Consider the following 18,283-nt stretch of genomic DNA (forward strand, 5'->3'; position numbering starts at 1 on the left):
GAGGCGGCGGGGAAGCGCAGAGAGGCTCGGCTTCTTGAGCGGGGCAGGGGCGCCCTCCGCCGTCTAGGGCCACACCACCCTGAACGCGCCCGATCTCGTCTGGTCTCGGAAGCTAAGCAGGGTCGGGCCTGGTTAGTACTTGGATGGGAGACCCCCTGGGAATACCGGGTGCCGTAGGCTTCTTCTTTTTTTTTTTTTTTGTTTTGCCTCTTGTTCTGTCCCCTTTCTGGGAGCGAGGCGGCGGCCCGGGGTGGGGGTCACCCCCACCCTCAGCGCCCGCCGCGGTGCCTGGCGCCCCAGCCCGCACCGTGGGGCCTCCTCTTGTCCCAAGCCGCGACACCGCCGTCACGCGGCAGCATGCGTGGCTTCTGGACTGTCAGATCTCAGACCAAAGGTCTGCTCTGTGGGAACCGACACGCTGGAGGAAACCTTGAGAGTCTGAGAGGGGAGGGAGTTCCAGAAGAAGGCCAGGATGTCATTTTGAGGGAGTATGTGACCAGAACTCGTCCCGTTGCTTTTGGGGTTCTATGGGCTACACGTAGGAATCTTTACTGGTGGCACCTGATGTTGGGGGATCCGGAGTCACACCCAGACCTGCTCCACAGGCCTCCTTTTACTTTTCTCTTCGGATTCATTATTTTTAAAAAGTGTCTCTTATCTCTATGATTGCATTTTCTTTTCTCTCTCTTTTCAAGCAGATGATGGGAGTCCAAGTATTAAGGTGACATGTGTTGCCCGTGCCCCCCTCCCCCCTGTGTTCTTATTCATTTACCTCTGATGTCGTTGCAGCGTATTGTGGGGGTACCAATGTTAAGGTCGGGTACGTTGCCCTCTCCCAGCCTCCCCCCTCGGGTCAGAGCCTCAAGTGCGCCCATCCCCCAGTCGGTGCGCACCCACCCCATTCCTAATGGAGGTGTATGCCCATCCCCTCCCCCCACCCGCCCGACACCCACCCGATGAAGGTGATTCCTCTGTGTCCACTTAGGTGTCCATCGGTTCGTACCCATTTGCTGGTGAGCGCGAGCACGTGGTGCTCGTGTGTCCATTCTTGGGCTACCTGGCTTACTGGAACGGGTTCCAGCTCTGGCCAGGAGAACCACGAGAGGTGCCCTCTCACCGCTGCTCCTCCTAGCTGAATAGCACTCCGTGGTGTCCACGCGCCACATTTCCTTTACGCACTCGTGGGTCGATGGGCACTCGGGTCGCTTCCAGGTCTTTGCGATTGTGACTTGTGCCCTGACTCTAACCCTAACCCTTACCCAGCCCGTCTCCTCCTCGGCCCCTGCCTGACTGACTCCTTCCCGCCCGGCCTGTCACCTGTCCCCGTCCTCTGCCCCTGCCTGACACGCTCCTCCCCGCCCGGGCCGTCACCGTCCTCGGCCCCTGCCTGACGGGGCTCCTCCGTCGCCTGGGCCTTCCAAGGGCTTGGTGTGGACGCTGGTTCCAGGACGCCCTCCCAGGAACCCGGTAGCAGGGCGGCCGCAGTGTCTCGCGCCACCCAACCGTCCGCCGGCCGGCGGCCGTCGCTAAGTGGCCTGCGGGGGACGTGCCCCCACTGTGGGGCGGGCGCCCAGCCTGGTGTCTTCTCTGAGGCCCCGTGGCTGCTTTTCCCCCCCGCAAGGGGAGAGCCGCGGAGGTGGGGACCGCCTCCTCGTGGGGACGTACACCCAGCTCTCCACGTCGGATTCCGGGGCTCTCTGTCCTGCCAGAAGGCCCAGCTGGCCTGCGGGTCCTTAGAGTGGCAAAAACATCCGAAAACTGAGATTGAGGGTCCGGTGGTTGTCTGCACTTTTGTGCTGGGCACCCCACGGAGGCCCGGGGGCTGGCTGGACAACGCGGTCTGCTGGGCAGGGGGGGGGGTTTGGAGGAGCAACTGATGCCCTTTGCACTTTGGGTAGCAAGTGTCTGAGGTGTCTCTGAGCCCTGCGGCATGTCGGGGGGTGGTGGGAGGTCGGGGGGGGGTGGAGGAGCAGGAGGAGGAGGAGGAGGAGGAGGTGGGAAGGGCCGTGGCCTGCAGTCGTGTTCCCGGGGTGGCTTCTTCCACAGGCTGCTTGGCCTGGGCTCCCTGCACCTGGGCCTTTGGAGGACTGGCCCTGTGCTTGCCAACGCTTCCCCTGCAGGGACCCAGAGCTGGGAGGTTGCACCTCTCAGCCCTGGGTCGGGCAGAGCCCCAGCGGGCCATGCCCACAACCTCTCTCAGCACGGGTCCCCCAGAAGGCTCCTTTGGGACCAGGATTCTCTTGCGGGTGACTCTTTAAGGTCTGGCCCCTGGATGGAGGAGTAGGAACAGGAAGTAGAGGAACAGGAGTAGGCTCCAGGAGTAGAGGAACAGGAAGGGGAAGGGGGTGGCCATGCGAGGGGACACTTTCAGGCCAAGTCCCAGCTTCAGCCTGATCCTCCTGGGAACCCCACTCTGAGACAAGGATCCGGGCTTCGCATTCCCACAGCATCCAGTCGTGGGCTGAGGACACCTTCGGCGTTGGGAACTCCCTGGCTTCTCCTTGGCTTAACATCTGGAGTTGCTTGTGAATTGTGCCGCCACACACACCCGAGTGCAGGTGTCTTCTGCACAGACTGCGGGCCTCGCTCTTCAAATGCCGTCAGCTCGCGACCCACCCACGGGTGAACCTGGTCAGGGTACTTTCTCTCAGGGGCAGACTCTGATCCAGGCGGGCTACCGGTGTCTCTGTTTGCTCGTTTCTTTCTTCCATTTCGGGAAAGTCTTCCTTGCTGGGTGTGGAAATCTCCTATGCCTTTCCTCGCCTATTCTGTCAGCTTTAAAATTCTCTTTCAGTTGCAACCCTCAAAGATGGATTAGGAAACTCTTTCCGGTGCACTCATTAGTGAAATGACCTCAATGAAGCTGGAATCCAATATCTAATCGCCGACTTTTACCGAGTCCACACGCCAGGGTGGTCGGGGTCCAATGCAGCCCCGGCCAGGCCCAGGCCCCTTGGACCGGGCCACAGGAGGACACAGAGGAGGGTCCCGGCCCCCACGAAGCGGTGCTGGCAGTTCTCCACGTGCTTGGGCGTTTTCCAGAGGTAGGAGATGGAGGGGACTGATTTCTTCAGCGCCCCACAAACCACGCCACCCCACCCCACCCATGGGCACATCCCCAGAGAGAGACGCCCCATACACTGGCTCCCCTCCCCCTTGCGCTGTGCCCCAGCCCTGGCCCTGGGGAATAGGTGGCAGCCCACCCACAGGGCGAGGGGGGGCGCAGCTGAAAGGGGTTGTGGGGGAGGGTGGCCCTTGGCTGGGGTCAAAGGGCGAGTGTCCCGCGCGTGCGCAGTCAGTGGTGGCCACGGGCTGGGGGTGGGCAGCTGGTAGGTTAAGGAGGCGAGGGGGACTGGGAGGGTTCCACCTCGGCGAGTCCAGCCATGGAGGCGCATCTTGTGTGAGTGTGAGTGAGTGTGAGTGTGTGTGTGTGTGTGTGTATAGAGAGACAGCCCCCCACCCCGCCCTGCCCCGCCCCGCCCCGCCCATCAACCCCTTCCCTCTCCTGGAGCCCGCCAGACCAGGAGGCGAACTCAACATCCCGGCCCGGCGCGGGTCAGCGCCGGTGCGGAGCCTGGGGCGGGAGGAGGCAGTGGGGAAGCGCAGAGAGGCTCGGCTTCTTGAGCGGGGCAGGGGCGCCCTCCGCCGTCTAGGGCCACACCACCCTGAACGCCCCCGATCTCGTCTGGTCTCGGAAGCTAAGCAGGGTCGGGCCTGGTTAGTACTTGGATGGGAGACCGCCTGGGTATACCGGGTGCCACAGGCTGCTGCTTCTTCTTTTTTTTTTTTTTGCCTCTTGTTCTGTCCCCTTTCTGGGAGCATGGCGGCGGCCCGGGGTTTGGGTGACGCCCACCCTCAGCGCCCGCCTTGGTGCCTGGCACCCCAGCCCGCACCGTGGGGCCTCCTCTTGTCCCAAGCCGCGACACCGCCGCCACGCGGCAGCATGCGTGGCATCTGGACTGTCAGGTCTCAGACCAAAGGTCTGGCACCCTGTCTGACCGTCCCCCATGGGTGTGTGGACACACCCATATCGACACTGCGCACGGCCTGCCCAACTCCCATGGGTGTGTGGAAACAGCTAGATCCACACAGAGCCCTGCCTTCCTGTCACCCACGGGTGAGTGGACACAGCCTTATCCACACTGCGCCCTGCCTGCCTGTGTCCCTTTGGTGTGTGGACACAGCCAGTTCCACACTGCGCCCTGACTGCCCGTCTCCCGTGGGTGAGTTTACAGTCACATCCACACTGTGCCCTGTCCTCCTGTCTCTGCTGGGTGTGTGGACACAACAAGTTCCACACAGCGCCCTGCCACCCGTCTCCCGTTGGTGAGGGGACACAATAAATCCACACGGCGCCCAGCCTACATGTCTCCCGTGGGTGAGTGGACACAGCCACGTCCACACAGCGTCCTGCCTACCCGTCTCTGTTTGATGTGTGGACACAGCAAGTTCCACACTGCTCCCTGTCTGCCCGTGTCCCGTGGGTGTGTGGACAATGACAGTTCCACACATAGCCCAGCCTGCATGTCACCCATGGGTGAGTGGATACAGCAAGTTCCACACTGCGCCCTGTCTGCCCGTTTGCCGTATGTCTGTGGACACAGAAAGTTCCACACAGAGCCCTGCCTGCCCGCCTCCCGTTGGTTTGTGGACACAGCCAGTTCCACACTGCGCCCTGACTGCCTGTCTCTGGTGGGTGAGTGGACACAGCCACATCCACACAGCACCCTGCCTGCCCGTCTCCCGTGGGTGAGTGGACACAGCCACATCCACACAGCGCCCTTCCTGCCCCTCTCCCGTGGGTGAGTGGACACAGCCACATGCAAACTGTGACCTGCCAGCCCATCTCCCGTGGGAGAGTGGACACTGCCAGTTCCACACTGCGCCCTACCTGACCGTCTCCCGTGGGTGTGTGGACACAGCCACATCCACACAGCACCCTGGCTGACCGCCTCCCATGGGTGTGTGAACCCAGCCAGTTCCACACTGCGCCCTGACTGCCCATCTCCCGTGGGTGAGTGGACACAGACAGATCCCCACATCGCCCAGCCTGCCCGTCTCCCATCGGTGAGTGGACACAGCCAAATCGTCACGGTGCCCAGCCTGCCCATCTACGGTGGGTGAGTAGACACAGCCACATCCACACAGCACCCTGCCTGACAGTCTTTCATGGGTGTGTGGACACAGCCAGTTCCACACAGCGCTCTTCCTGCCCATCTCCCGTGGGTGTGTGGACACAGCCAGATCCACACAGCGCCCTGCCTGCCCGTCACCCGTGGGTGAGTAGACACAGCTAGTTCCACACTGTGCCCTGCCTGCCCATCTCGCGTATGTGAGTGGACACAGCCACATCCATACTGCGCCCTGCCTGCCCGTCTCCCATGGGTGTGTGGACACAACCAGTTCCATACTGCTCCCTGTCTGCCTGTCACCCATGGGTGAGTGGACACAGCCAGTTCCACACTGTGCCCTGCCTGCCCGTCTCCCATGGGTGTGTGGACAAGGGAAGATCCACACTGCGCCTTACCTGCCGGTCATCCATGGATGAGTGGACACTGAAAGTTCCACACTGTGCCCTACCTTCCCGTCTCTCATGGGTGAGTAGACACAGCCACATCCACACTGCGCCCTGCCTGCCTGTCTCACGCAGGTGTGTGGACACGGCAAGATCCACACTGCGCTCTCCTGCCCGTCTCCCGTGGGTGAATGGACATAGCCACATCCACACTGCGCCCTATGTGCCCGACTCCCGTGGGTGAGTGGACACAGTCAAATCCAAACTGTGCCCTACCTGCCCGTCTCCAGTGGGTGTGTGGACACAGTCATTCCACAAAGCGCGATGCCTGCCCGTCTCTCATGGGTGTGTGGACACAGACTGATCCACACCACGCCCAGCCTGCCCTTCTCCTGTGGGTGAGTGGACACAGCCAGATCCACACTGCGCCCTGCCTGCCCGTCTCCCGTGGGTGAGTGGACACAGCCAGATCCACACTGCGCCCTGCGTGCCCGTCTCTGGTGGGTGTGTGGACACGACAAGATCCACACTGCGCCCTGCCAGCCCATCTCCCGTGGGTGAGTGGAGACAGCCATATCCACACAGCGCCCTGCCTGCCCATCTCCTGTGGGTGAGTGGACACAGCCAGATCCACACAGCGCCCTGACTGCCCGTCTCCCATGGATGTGTGGACACGGCCACATCGACACTGCGCCCTGCCTCCCCGTATCCCGTGGGTGTGTGGACACGGCCATATCTACACAGCGCCCTGCCTGCCCATCACCCGTGGGTGACTGTACACAGCCAGATCCACACAGCGCCCTGCCTGCCTGTCTACCTTGGGTGTGTGGACACAGCCAGATCTACACAGCGCCCTGCCTGTGGGTGTGTGGACACGGCCATATCTACACAGCGCCCTGCCTTGGGTGTGTGGACACGGCCATATCTACGCAGCGCCCTGCCTGCCTGCCTGTCTACCTTGGGTGTGTGGACACTGCCAGATCTACACAGCGCCCTGCCTTGGGTGTGTGGACACGGCCATATCTACACAGCGCCCTGCCTGCCCATCACCCGTGGGTGACTGTACACAGCCAGATCCACACAGTGCCCTGCCTGCCTGTCTACCTTGGGTGTGTCCACACAGCACCCTGCCTGACCGTCCCCCATGGGTAATTGGACACAGCCAGACCCACACAGCGCCCTGCCTGCCCATCTCCCGTGGGTGTGTGGACACGGCAAGATCCACACAGCGCCCTGCCTGCCCATCTCCCGTGGGTTAGTGGACACAGCCAGATCCACACACCGCCTTGCCTGACCGTCTCCCATGGGCTGTGTAGACAGCCAGTTCCACACAGAGCCCTGCTTGCCCGTCTCCCGTGGGTGAGTGGACAAGCCAGATCCACAGAGCGCCCTGTCTGCCCATCTACCGTGAGTGAGTGGACACAGCCAGATCCACACAGTGCCCTGCCTGACCGTATCCCTTGGGTGTGTGGACACAGCCAGATCTACACAGCACCCTGCCTGCCCGTCTCCGGTGGGTGTGTGGACTCAGGCAGATCCACACAGAGCTCTGCCTGCTCGTAACCCATGGGTGAGTGGACACAGTCTGATCCACACTGCGCCCTTCCTGCCCGTTTCCCGTGGGTGAGTGGACATAGCCAGATGCACACTGCGCCCTGCCTGTCTGTCTCTCGTGGGTGAGTGGACACAGCCAGATCCACACGGCGCCCAGCCTGCCCATCTCGGGTGGGTGAGTGGACACAGCCACATCCACAGAGCACCCTGCCTGACCGTCTCCCATGGGTGTGTGGACACAGCCAGTTCCACACAGCGACCTGCCTGACCGTCTCCCGTGGATGAGTGGACACAGCCAGATCCACACAGCGCCCTGCCTTCCCGTCTACAGTGGGTGTGTGGACACGGCCACATACAGAATGCCCCCTGCCTGTCCGTCTCCTGTGGGTTTGTGGACACGGCCACATCCACACTGCGCCCTGCCTACCCGTCTCCCGTGGGTGAATGGACACGGCCACATCCACACTGCGCCCTGCCTGCCCGTCTCCCGTGGGTGTGTGGACACGGCCAGATCCACACAGCGCCCTGCCTGCCCGTCTCTCGTGGGTGAGTGGACACAGCCAGATCCACACAGCGCAATGCCTGACCGTACCCATTTGTGAATATACACAGCCAGATCGACACGGTGCCCAGCCTGCCCATCTATGGTGGGTGAGTGGATACAGCCACATCCACACAGCACCCTGCGTAACAGTCTCCCATGGGTGTGTGGACACAGCCAGTTCCACACTACGCCCCGCCTGCCCCTCTCCGGTGGGTATGTGGACACAGCAAGTTCCACACAGCGCCCTTCCTACCCATCTCCGTTGTGTATGTAGACACCGCCAGATCCAAACAGCGCCCTGCCTGACCGTATCCATGGGTGTGTGGAAACAGCCAGATCCACACTGCGCCGTGCCTGCCCATGCTCCGTGGGTGACTGAGGACAGCCACATCCACACAGAGCCCTACCTGCCCGTCTCCCTTGGGTGTGTGGACACTGCCAGTTCCACACTGCACCATGCCTGTCTCCCGTGGATGTGTGGACAAGGCCACATCCACACTGCGCCCTGCCTGCCCATCTCCCGTGGGTGTGTGGATACGGGCAGATCTACACAGCGCCTAGCCTGCCCATCTCCCGTGGGTGAGTGGACACGGCCAGATACACACAGCGCCTGCCTGCCCATCTCCCGTGGGTGTGTGGACAGAGCCAGATCCACACAGCGCCCTGCCTGCCCGTCCCCCATGGGTAATTGGACACAGCCAGACCCACACAGCGCCCTGCCTGCCCATCTCCCGTAGCTGTGTGGACACGGCAAGATCCACACAGCGCCCTGCCTGCCCGTCTCCCGTGGGTTAGTGGACACAGCCAGATCCACACTGCGCCCTGCCTGCTTGTCTCTGGTGAGTGTGTGGACACAGCCAGATCCACACACCGCCCTGCCTGACCGTCTCCCATGGGGTGTGTAGACAGCCAGTTCCACACAGAGCCCTGCTTGCCCATCTCCCGTGGGTGACTGGACACAGCCCGTCCCACAGAGCGCCCTACCTTCCTCTCTACCATGGGTGAGTGGACAGCGCCAGATCCAGACCGTGCCTGCCTGCCCGTCTCCCGTGGGTGAGTGGACACTGCCAGTTCCACACAGCGCCCTACCTACCCGTCACTAGTGGGTCAGTGGACACAGCCAGTTCCACACAGCGCCATCCCTGCCCATCAACCGTGGGTGAGTGGACACTGCCACTTACACACAGAACCCTACCTGCGTGTCATCCGTGGGTGAGTGGACACTGCCAGTTCCACACCACGCAATGCCTGCCCGTGTCCCGTGGGTGAGTGGACACTGCCAGTATAAAACAGTGCCCTGCCTGCCCGTCCGCCGTGGGTGAGTGGACAAGGCCAGTTCCACACAGTGCCTTACCTACCCATCACCCATGGGTCAGTGGACACAGCCCATCCCACAGAGCGCCCTACCTGCCTCTCTACCATGGGTGGGTGGACAGCGCCAGTTCCACACCGCGCCCTGCCTGCCCATCAACCGTCAGTGAGTGGACACTGCCAGTTCCACACAGCGCCCTACCTGCCCGTCAACCGTCAGTGAGTGGACACTGCCAGTTCCACACAGCGCCCTGCCTGCCCGTCTCCCGTGGGTGAGTGGACACTGCCAGTTCAACACAGCGCCTTGCCTGCCCATCTCCCCTGTGTGAGTGTACACAGCCAGTTCAACACAGCGCCCTACCTGCCCGTCCCCCGTGGGTGAGTGGACAAAGCCAGTTCCACACAGTGCCTTACCTACCCGTCACCCGTGGGACATTGGACACAGCCCGTCCCACAGAGCGCCCTACCTGCCTCTCTACCATGGGTGATTGGACAGTGCCAGTTCTACACCGCGCCCTTCCTACCCGTGTCCCGTGTGTGAGTGGACACAGCCAGTTCAACACAGCGACCTGCCTGCCCGTCTCCTATGGGTGAGTGGACACTGCCAGTTCCACACAGTGCCTTACCTACCTGTCACCCGAGGGTCAGTGGACACAGCCGGTCCCACAGAGCGCCCTACCTGCCTCTCTACCATGGGTGAGTGTACAGCGCCTGTTCCATATTGCGCCCTCCCTGTCCGTTTCCCGTCGGGGAGTGGACACTGCCAGTTCAACACAGCGCCCTGCCTGCCCGTCTTCCATGGGTGAGTGGACACAGCCAGTTCCACACAGCGCCCGACCTGCCCGACTCCCGTAGGTGAGTGGACACAGCCAGGTCAACACAGTAACCTGCATGCCCGTCTCCCGTGGGTGACTGGACATTGCCAGTTCAACACAGCGCCCTGCCTGCGCATCTCCCGTGTGTGAGTGGACATAGCGAGTTCAACACAGCGAACTGCTTTCCCGTCTCCCGTGGGTGAGTGGACACTGCCAGTTCCACACAGCGCCCTACTTGCCTGTAACCCATGGGTCAGTGGACAGAGCCAGTTCCACACAGCGCCCTACCTGCCCGTCAGCAGTGGGTGAGTGGACACTGCCAGTTCCACACCGCGCCCTGCCTGCCCGTGTCCCGTGGGTGAGTAGACACTGCCAGTACAAAACAGCGCCCTGGCTGCCCGTCTCCCGTGTGTGTGTGGACACAGACAGTTCCACACAGCGCCCTACCTGCCCGTCACCCGTGGGTTAGTGGACACAGCCAGTTCCACACAGCGCCCTACCTGCCCATCTCCAGTGGCTGAGTGGACTCAGCCCGTTTCACACAGCCCACTGCTTGCCCGTCTCCCATGGGTGGGTCGACATAGCCAGTTCCACACAGCGCCATACCTGCCCGTCTACCACGGCTGAGTGGACAGCACCATTTCCACACCGTGCCTTGCCTTCCCGTCTCCAGTGGGAGATAGGACACTGCCAGTTCCACACCACCTGCTGCCTGCCCGTGTCCCGTGGGTGAGTGGACACTGCCAGTACAAAAGAGCGCCCTGCCTGCCCGTCCCCCGTGGGTGAGTGGACAAAGCCAGTTCCACACAGTGCCTTACCTACCCGTCACCCGTGGGTCAGTGGACACAGCCCGTCCCAGAGAGTGCCCTACCTGCCTCTCTACCATGGGTGAGTGGACAGCGCCAGTTCCACACCGCACTCTGCCTGCCCGTCTCCCGTGGGTGAGTGGACACTGCCAGTTCCAGACAGTGCCCTACCTTCCCGTCATCTGTGGTCAGTGGACACAGCAAGTTCCACACAGCACCCTACCTGCGCATCAACCGTGGGTGAGTGGACACTGCCAGTTCCACACAGCGCCCTACCTGCCTGTCAAACGTGGGTGAGTGGACACTGCCAGTTCCAAACAGGGCCCTACCTGCCCGTCAAACGTGGGTGAGTGGACACTGCCAGTTCCACACAGGGCCCTACCTGCCCGTCAACCGTTGGTGAGTGGACACTGCCAGTTCCACACAGCGCCCTACCTGCCCGTCACCCGTGGGACAGTTGACACAGCCAGTTCCACACAGCGCCCTACCTGCCCGTCAACTGTGGGACAGTTGACACAGCCAGTTCCACACAGCGCCCTACCTGCCCGTCAACTGTGGGTGAGTGGACACTGCAAGTTCCACACCACGCTCTGCCTGCCCGTGTCCCGTGGGTGAGTGGACACAGCCAGGTCAACACAGTGACCTGCCTGCCCGTATCCCGTGGGTGAATGGGCACTGCCAGTTCAACAAAGCGCCCTGCCTGCCCGTCTCCCGTGTGTGAGTGGACTCAGCCAGTTCAACACAGCGACCTGCCTGCCTGTCTCCCATGGGTGAGTGGACACTGCGAGTTCCACACAGCGCCCTATCTGCCTGTCACCCGTGGGTCAGTGGACACAGCCAGTTCCACACAGCGCCCTACCTGCTTGTCACCCCTGGGTCAGTGGACACAGCCCGTCCCACAGAGCGCCCTACCTGCCTCTCTACCATGGGTGAGTGGACAGCGCCAGATCCACACCGTGCCCTGCCTGCCCATCTCCCGTGACTGAGTGGACACTGCCAGTTCCACACAGCGCCCTACCTACCCGTCAACAGTGGGTGAGTGGACACAGCCAGTACCACACAGTTCCCTACCTGCCCATCAGCCGTTGGTGAGTGGACACTGCCAGGTCAATACCGTGCCCTGCCTACCCGTCTCCCGTGGGTGAGAGGACACTGCCAGTTCCACACAGCGCCCTACATGCCCGACACCTGTGGGTCAGAGTACACAGACAGTTCCACACAGCGCCCTACCTGCCCGTCAGCCGTGGGTGAGTGGACACTGCCAGTTCCACACCACGCCCTGCCTGCCCGTGTCCCGTGGGTGAGTGGACACTGCCAGTGCAAAACAGCGCCCTGCCTGCCCATCCCACGTGGGTGAGTGGACAAAGCCAGTTCCACACAGTGCCTTACCTACCCGTCACCCGTGGGTCAGTGGACACAGCCCGTCCCACAGAGCACCCTACCTGCCTCTCTACCATGGGTGAGTGGACAGCGCCAGTTCCACACCGCACTCTGCCTGCCCGTCTCCCGTGGGTGAGTGGACACTGCCAGTTCCAGACAGTGCCCTACCTTCCCGTCATCTGTGGTCAGTGGACACAGCAAGTTCCACACAGCGTCCTACCTGCGCATCAACCGTGGGTGAGTGGACACTGCCAGTTCCACACAGCGCCCTACCTGCCTGTCAAACGTGGGTGAGTGGACACTGCCAGTTCCAAACAGGGCCCTACCTGCCCGTCAACCGTGGGTGAGTGGACACTGCCAGTTCCACACAGGGCCCTACCTGCCCGTCAACCGTTGGTGAGTGGACACTGCCAGTTCCACACAGCGCCCTACCTGCCTGTCACCCGTGGGTCAGTGGACACAGCCAGTTCCACACAGTGCCCTACCTGCCCGTCACCCGTTCGTCAGTGGACACAGCCCGTCCCACAGAGCGCCCTACTGCCTCTCTACCATGGGTGAGTGGACAGCGCCTGTTCCACATTGTGCCCTGCATGTCCGTTTCTCGTTGGTGAGTGGACACTGCCAGTTAAACACAGCGACCTGCCTGCCCGTCACCTGTGGGTCAGTGGACACAGCAAGTTCCACACAGCGCCCGACCTCCCCATCAATCGTAGGTGAGTGGACACTGTTAGTTCCACAACGCGCCCTGCCTGCCCGTGTCGCGTGAGTGAGTGGACACAGCCAGGTCAACACAGTGACCTGCCTGCCCATCTCCCGTGTGTGAGTGGACACAGCCAGTTCAACACAGCGACCTGCCTGCTCGTCTCTCATTCGTGGGTGGACACTGCCAGTTCCAAACAGCGCCCTACCTGCCTGTCACCCGTGGGTCAGTGGACACAGCCAGTTTCACACAGCGCCCTACCTGCACATCACCCGTTCGTCAGTGGACACAGACCGTCCCACAGAGTGCCCTACCTGCCTCTCTACCATGGGTGAGTGGACAGCGCCTGTTCCACATTGTGCCCTGCATGTCCGTTTCTCGCTGGTGAGTGGACACTGCCAGTTAAACACAGTGACCTGCCTGCCCGTCTCCCGTTGGAGAGTGGACACTGCCAGTTCCACACAGCGTCCTACCTGCCCTTCACCCGTGGGTCAGTGGACACAGCCATTCCACACAGCGCCCTACCTGCCCGTCAACTGTGGGTGAGTGGACACTGCCAGTTCCACATCGAGCCCTTCCTGCCCGTGTCCCGTGCGTGAGTGGACACAGCCAGGTCAACACAGTGACCTGCCTGCCCGTATCCCGTGGGTGAGTGGACACTGCCAGTTCAACACAGCGCCCTGCATGCCCGTCTCCCGTGTGTGAGTGGACACAGCCAGTTCAACACAGCGCCCTACCTCCCTGTCACCCGTGGGTCAGTGGACACAGCCAGTTCCACACAGCGCTTTACCTGCCTGTCACCCATGTGTCAGTGGACACAGCCCGTCCCACAGAGTGCCCTACCTGCCTCTCTACCATGGGTGAGTGTACAGCCCCTGTTCCACATTGCGCCCTGCCTGCCCATCTCCCGTCGGTGAGTGGACACAACCAGTTACACACAGCGCCCTATCTGCCCATCTCCCATGGGTCAGTGGACACAGCCAGGTCAAGACAGCGCCCTGCCTGCCCGTCTCCCGTGTCTGAGTGGACACAGCCAGTTCAACACAGCCACCTGCCTGCCCGTCTCCCGTCGGTGAGTGGACACTGCCAGTTCCACACAGCGCCCTACCTGCCCGTCACCCGTGGGTCAGCGGACAAAGTCAGTTCCACACAGCGCCCTACCTGCCCGTCACCCGTGGGTCAGTGGACACAGCCAGTTCCACAAAGCGCCCTACCTGTCGGTTAACCTTGGGTGAGTGGACATTGCCAGTTCCACACAGCGCCCTACCTGCCTGTCACCCGTGGGTCAGTGGACATAGCCAGTTCCACACTGCGCCTTACCTGCCCGTCAACCTTGTGTCAGTGGACACTGCCAGTTCCACACCACGCCCTGCCTGCCCGTGTCCCGTGGGTGAGTGGACACTGCCAGTACAAAACAGCGCCCTGCCTGTCAGTCCCCCGTGGGTGAGTGGACAAAGCCAGTTCCACACAGTGCCTTACCTACCCATCACCCGTGGGTCAGTGGACACAGCCCGTCCCACAGAGCGCCATACCTTCCTCTCTACCATGGGTGAGTGGAAACAGGCAGTTCCACACAGCGCCCTATCTGCCCGTATCCCATGGGTCAGTTGAAACAGCCAGGTCAACACAGTGACCTTCCTGCCCGTCTCCCGTGGGAGAGTTGACATTGCCAGTTCAACACAGCACCCTGCATGCCCGTCTCCCATGTGTGAGTGGACACAGCCAGTTCAACACAGCGACCTGCCTCCCCGTTCCCCTTGGTTGAGTGGACAAAGCCAGTTCCACACAGTGCCTTACCTACCCATCACCCGTGGGTCAGTGGACACAGCCCGTCCCACAAAGCGCCCTACCTGCCTCTCTACCATGGGTGTGTGGACAGCGCCAGTTCCACACCGCGCCCTGCCTGCCCGTCACCCTGGGTGAGTGGACACTGCCAGTTCCACACAGCGCCCTACCTGCCCGTCACCCATGGGAAAGTGGACACAGCCAGTCCAAACAGCGCCTTACCTCCCCGTCAACCGTGGGTGAGTGGACACTGCCAGTTCCACACAGCGCCCTACCTGCCTTTCACCCATGGGTCAGGGGACACAGCCAGTTCCACACAGCGCCCTACCTGCCCGTCAACTGTGGGTGAGTGGACACTGCCAGTTCCACACCGTGCCCTGCCTGCCCATGTCCCGTGGGTGAGTGGACACAGCCGGGTCAACACAGTGACCTGCCTGCCCGTCTCCCGTGGGTGAGTGGACACTGCCAGTTCAACACAGCGCCCTGCATGCCCGTCTCCCGTGTGTGAGTGGACACAGCCAGTTCAACACAGCGCCCTGTCTGCCCGTCCCGCGTGGGTGAGTGGACACAGCCAGTTCCACACAGCGCCCTACCTGCCCATCTCCAGTGGCTGAGTGGGCTCAGCCCGTTCCACACAGTCCACTGCCTGCCCGTCTCCTATGGGTGGGTTGACATAGCCAGTTCCACACAGCGCCATACCTGCCCGTCTACCAGGGCTGAGTGGACAGCGCCAGTTCCACACCTTGCCTTGCCTTCCCATTTCCCATGGGAGAGTGGACACTGCCAGTTCCACACCAAGCCCAGCCTGCCCTGGTCCCGTGGGTGAGTGGACACTGCCAGTACAAAACAGCGCTCTGCCTGCCTGTCCCCCGTGGGTGAGTGGACAAAGCCAGTTCCACACAGTGCCTTACCTACCCGTCACCCGTGGGTCAGTGGACACAGTCCGTCCCACAGAGCACCCTACCTGCCTCTCTACCATGGGTGAGTGGACAGCACCAGTTCCACACCGTGCCCTGCCTGCCCGTCTCCCGTGGGAGATGTACACTGCCAGTTCCTCACATCGACCTGTCTGTCCGTCTCCCATTGGTGAGTGGACACTGCCAGTTCCACACAGCGCCCTACCTGCCCGTCACCCGTGGGACAGTTGACACAGCCAGTTCCACACAGCGCCCTACCTGCCCGTCAACTGTGGGACAGTTGACACAGCCAGTTCCACACAGCGCCCTACCTGCCCGTCAACTGTGGGTGAGTGGACACTGCAAGTTCCACACCACGCTCTGCCTGCCCGTGTCCCGTGGGTGAGTGGACACAGCCAGGTCAACACAGTGACCTGCCTGCCCGTCTCCCGTGTGTGAGTGGACTCAGCCAGTTCAACACAGCGACCTGCCTGCCTGTCTCCCATGGGTGAGTGGACACTGCGAGTTCCACACAGCGCCCTATCTGCCTGTCACCCGTGGGTCAGTGGACACAGCCAGTTCCACACAGCGCCCTACCTGCTTGTCACCCCTGGGTCAGTGGACACAGCCCGTCCCACAGAGCGCCCTACCTGCCTCTCTACCATGGGTGAGTGGACAGCGCCAGATCCACACCGTGCCCTGCCTGCCCATCTCCCGTGACTGAGTGGACACTGCCAGTTCCACACAGCGCCCTACCTACCCGTCAACAGTGGGTGAGTGGACACAGCCAGTACCACACAGTTCCCTACCTGCCCATCAGCCGTTGGTGAGTGGACACTGCCAGGTCAATACCGTGCCCTGCCTACCCGTCTCCCGTGGGTGAGAGGACACTGCCAGTCCCACACAGCGCCCTACATGCCCGACACCTGTGGGTCAGAGTACACAGACAGTTCCACACAGCGCCCTACCTGCCCGTCAGCCGTGGGTGAGTGGACACTGCCAGTTCCATACCACGCCCTGCCTGCCCGTGTCCCGTGGGTGAGTGGACACTGCCAGTGCAAAACAGCGCCCTGCCTGCCCATCCCACGTGGGTGAGTGGACAAAGCCAGTTCCACACAGTGCCTTACCTACCCGTCACCCGTGGGTCAGTGGACACAGCCCGTCCCACAGAGCGCCCTACCTGCCTCTCTACCATGGGTGAGTGGACAGCGCCTGATCCACACCGCACCCTGCCTGCCCGTCTCCCGTGGGTGAATGGACACTGCTAGTTCCACACAGCGCCCTACCTTCCCGTCACCCGTGGGTCAGTGGACACAGCCAGTTCCATACAGCATCCTACCTGCACGTCAACCGTCGGTTAGTGGACACTGCCAGTTCCACACCACGCCCTGCATGACCTTGTCCCGTGGGTGAGTGGACACTGTCAGTACAAAACAGCGCCCTGCCTGCCCATCTCCCCTGGGTGTGTAGACACTGCCAGTTCCAAACAGCACCCTTCCTGCCCATCACCCGTGGGTCAGTGGACTCAGCCAGTTCCACACAGCGTCCTACCGGCCCGTCAACCGTGGGTGAGAGGACACTGCCAGTTCCACACAGCGCCCCACCTGCCCGTCAACCGTGGGTGAGTGGACACTGCCAGTTCCACACCACGCCCTGCCTGCCCGTGTCCCGTGGGTGAGTGGACACTGCCAGTAAAAAACAGCGCCCTGCCTGCCCGTCCCCCGTGGGTGAGTGGACAAAGCCAGTTCCACAGAGTGCCTTACCTACCTGTGACCCGTGGGTCAGTGGACACAGCCCGTCCCACAGTGCGCCCTACTTGCCTCTCTACCATCGGTGAGTGGACAGCGCCAGTTCCACACCACGCCCTGCCGTCCCGTATCCAGTGGGTGAGTGGACACTGTCAGTTCCACACCGTGCCCTGCCGGCCCGTATCCCGTGGGTGAGTGGACACAGCCAGTTCCACACAGCGCCCTACCTACCCGTCAACTGTGGGTGAGTGGACACTGCCAGTACCACACAGCGCCCCACCTGCCCGTCAGCCGTGGGTGAGTGGACACTGCCAGTTCCACACCACGCCTTGCCTGCCAGTGTCCCGTGGGTGAGTGGACACTGCCAGTACAAAACAGTGCCCTGCCTGCCCGTCTCCCATGGGTGAGTGGACACTGCCAGTTCCACACAGCACCCTAACTGCCCGTCACCCATGGGTCAGTGTACACAGCCAGTTCCACACACTGCCCTACCTGCCCGTCAACTGTGGGTGAGTGGACACTGCCACTTCCACACAGCTCCCTACCTGCCTATCACCCATGGGTCAGTGGACACTGGCAGTTCCACACAGTGGCCTACCAGCCCGTCAGCCATGGTTGAGTGGACACTGCCAGTTCCACACCACGTCCTGTCTGCCCGTGTCCCGTGTGTGAGTGGACACTGCCAGTACAAAATAGCGCCCTGCCTGCCCGTCCCCCGTGGGTGAATGGACAAAGCCAGTTCCACACAGTGCCTTACCTACCCGTCACCCGTGGGTCAGTGGACACAGCCTGTCCCACAGAGCGCACTACCTGCCTCTCTATGATGGGTGAGTGGACATCTCCAGTTCCACACCGCGCCCTGCCTGCCCGTCTCCCGTGGTTGAGTGGACACAGCCAGTTCCAGACAGTGCCCTACCTGCCCGTCACCCGTGGGTCAGTGGACACAGCCAGTTCCACACAGCGCCTTACATGCCCGTCAGCCCTGGGTGAGTGGACACTGCCAGTTGCACACCACGTCCTGACTCCCCATCTCCCGTGGGTGAGTGGACACTGCCAGTTCCACACAGTGCCCTACATGCCCGTCACCTGTGGGTCAGTGTACACAGACAGTTCCACACAGCGCCCTACCAGCCTGTCAACCGTGGGAGAGTGTACACTGCCAGTTCCACACAGCGCCCTACCTGCCCGTCAGCCATGGGTGAGTGGACACTGCCAGTTCCACACCACGC

The 18,283-nt window shown here is 62.1% G+C and overlaps 1 non-coding gene and 1 pseudogene across 1 annotated transcript; both read left to right on the forward strand.

Moving 5' to 3' along the window:
• Positions 1-61: 61 nt before the first annotated feature.
• Positions 62-180, forward strand: LOC142871976 (5S ribosomal RNA). Its single transcript, XR_012920238.1, has one exon. It is a non-coding gene; the product is annotated as a 5S ribosomal RNA (ribosomal RNA).
• Positions 181-3,647: 3,467 nt separating this feature from the next.
• On the forward strand, positions 3,648-3,766 carry LOC142872249 (uncharacterized; annotated as a pseudogene).
• The last annotated feature ends 14,517 nt before the right edge of the window (positions 3,767-18,283 follow it).

Source organism: Microcebus murinus, chromosome 7, assembly GCF_040939455.1.
Source record: "Microcebus murinus isolate Inina chromosome 7, M.murinus_Inina_mat1.0, whole genome shotgun sequence".
Classification (NCBI taxonomy): Eukaryota; Metazoa; Chordata; class Mammalia; order Primates; family Cheirogaleidae; genus Microcebus; species Microcebus murinus.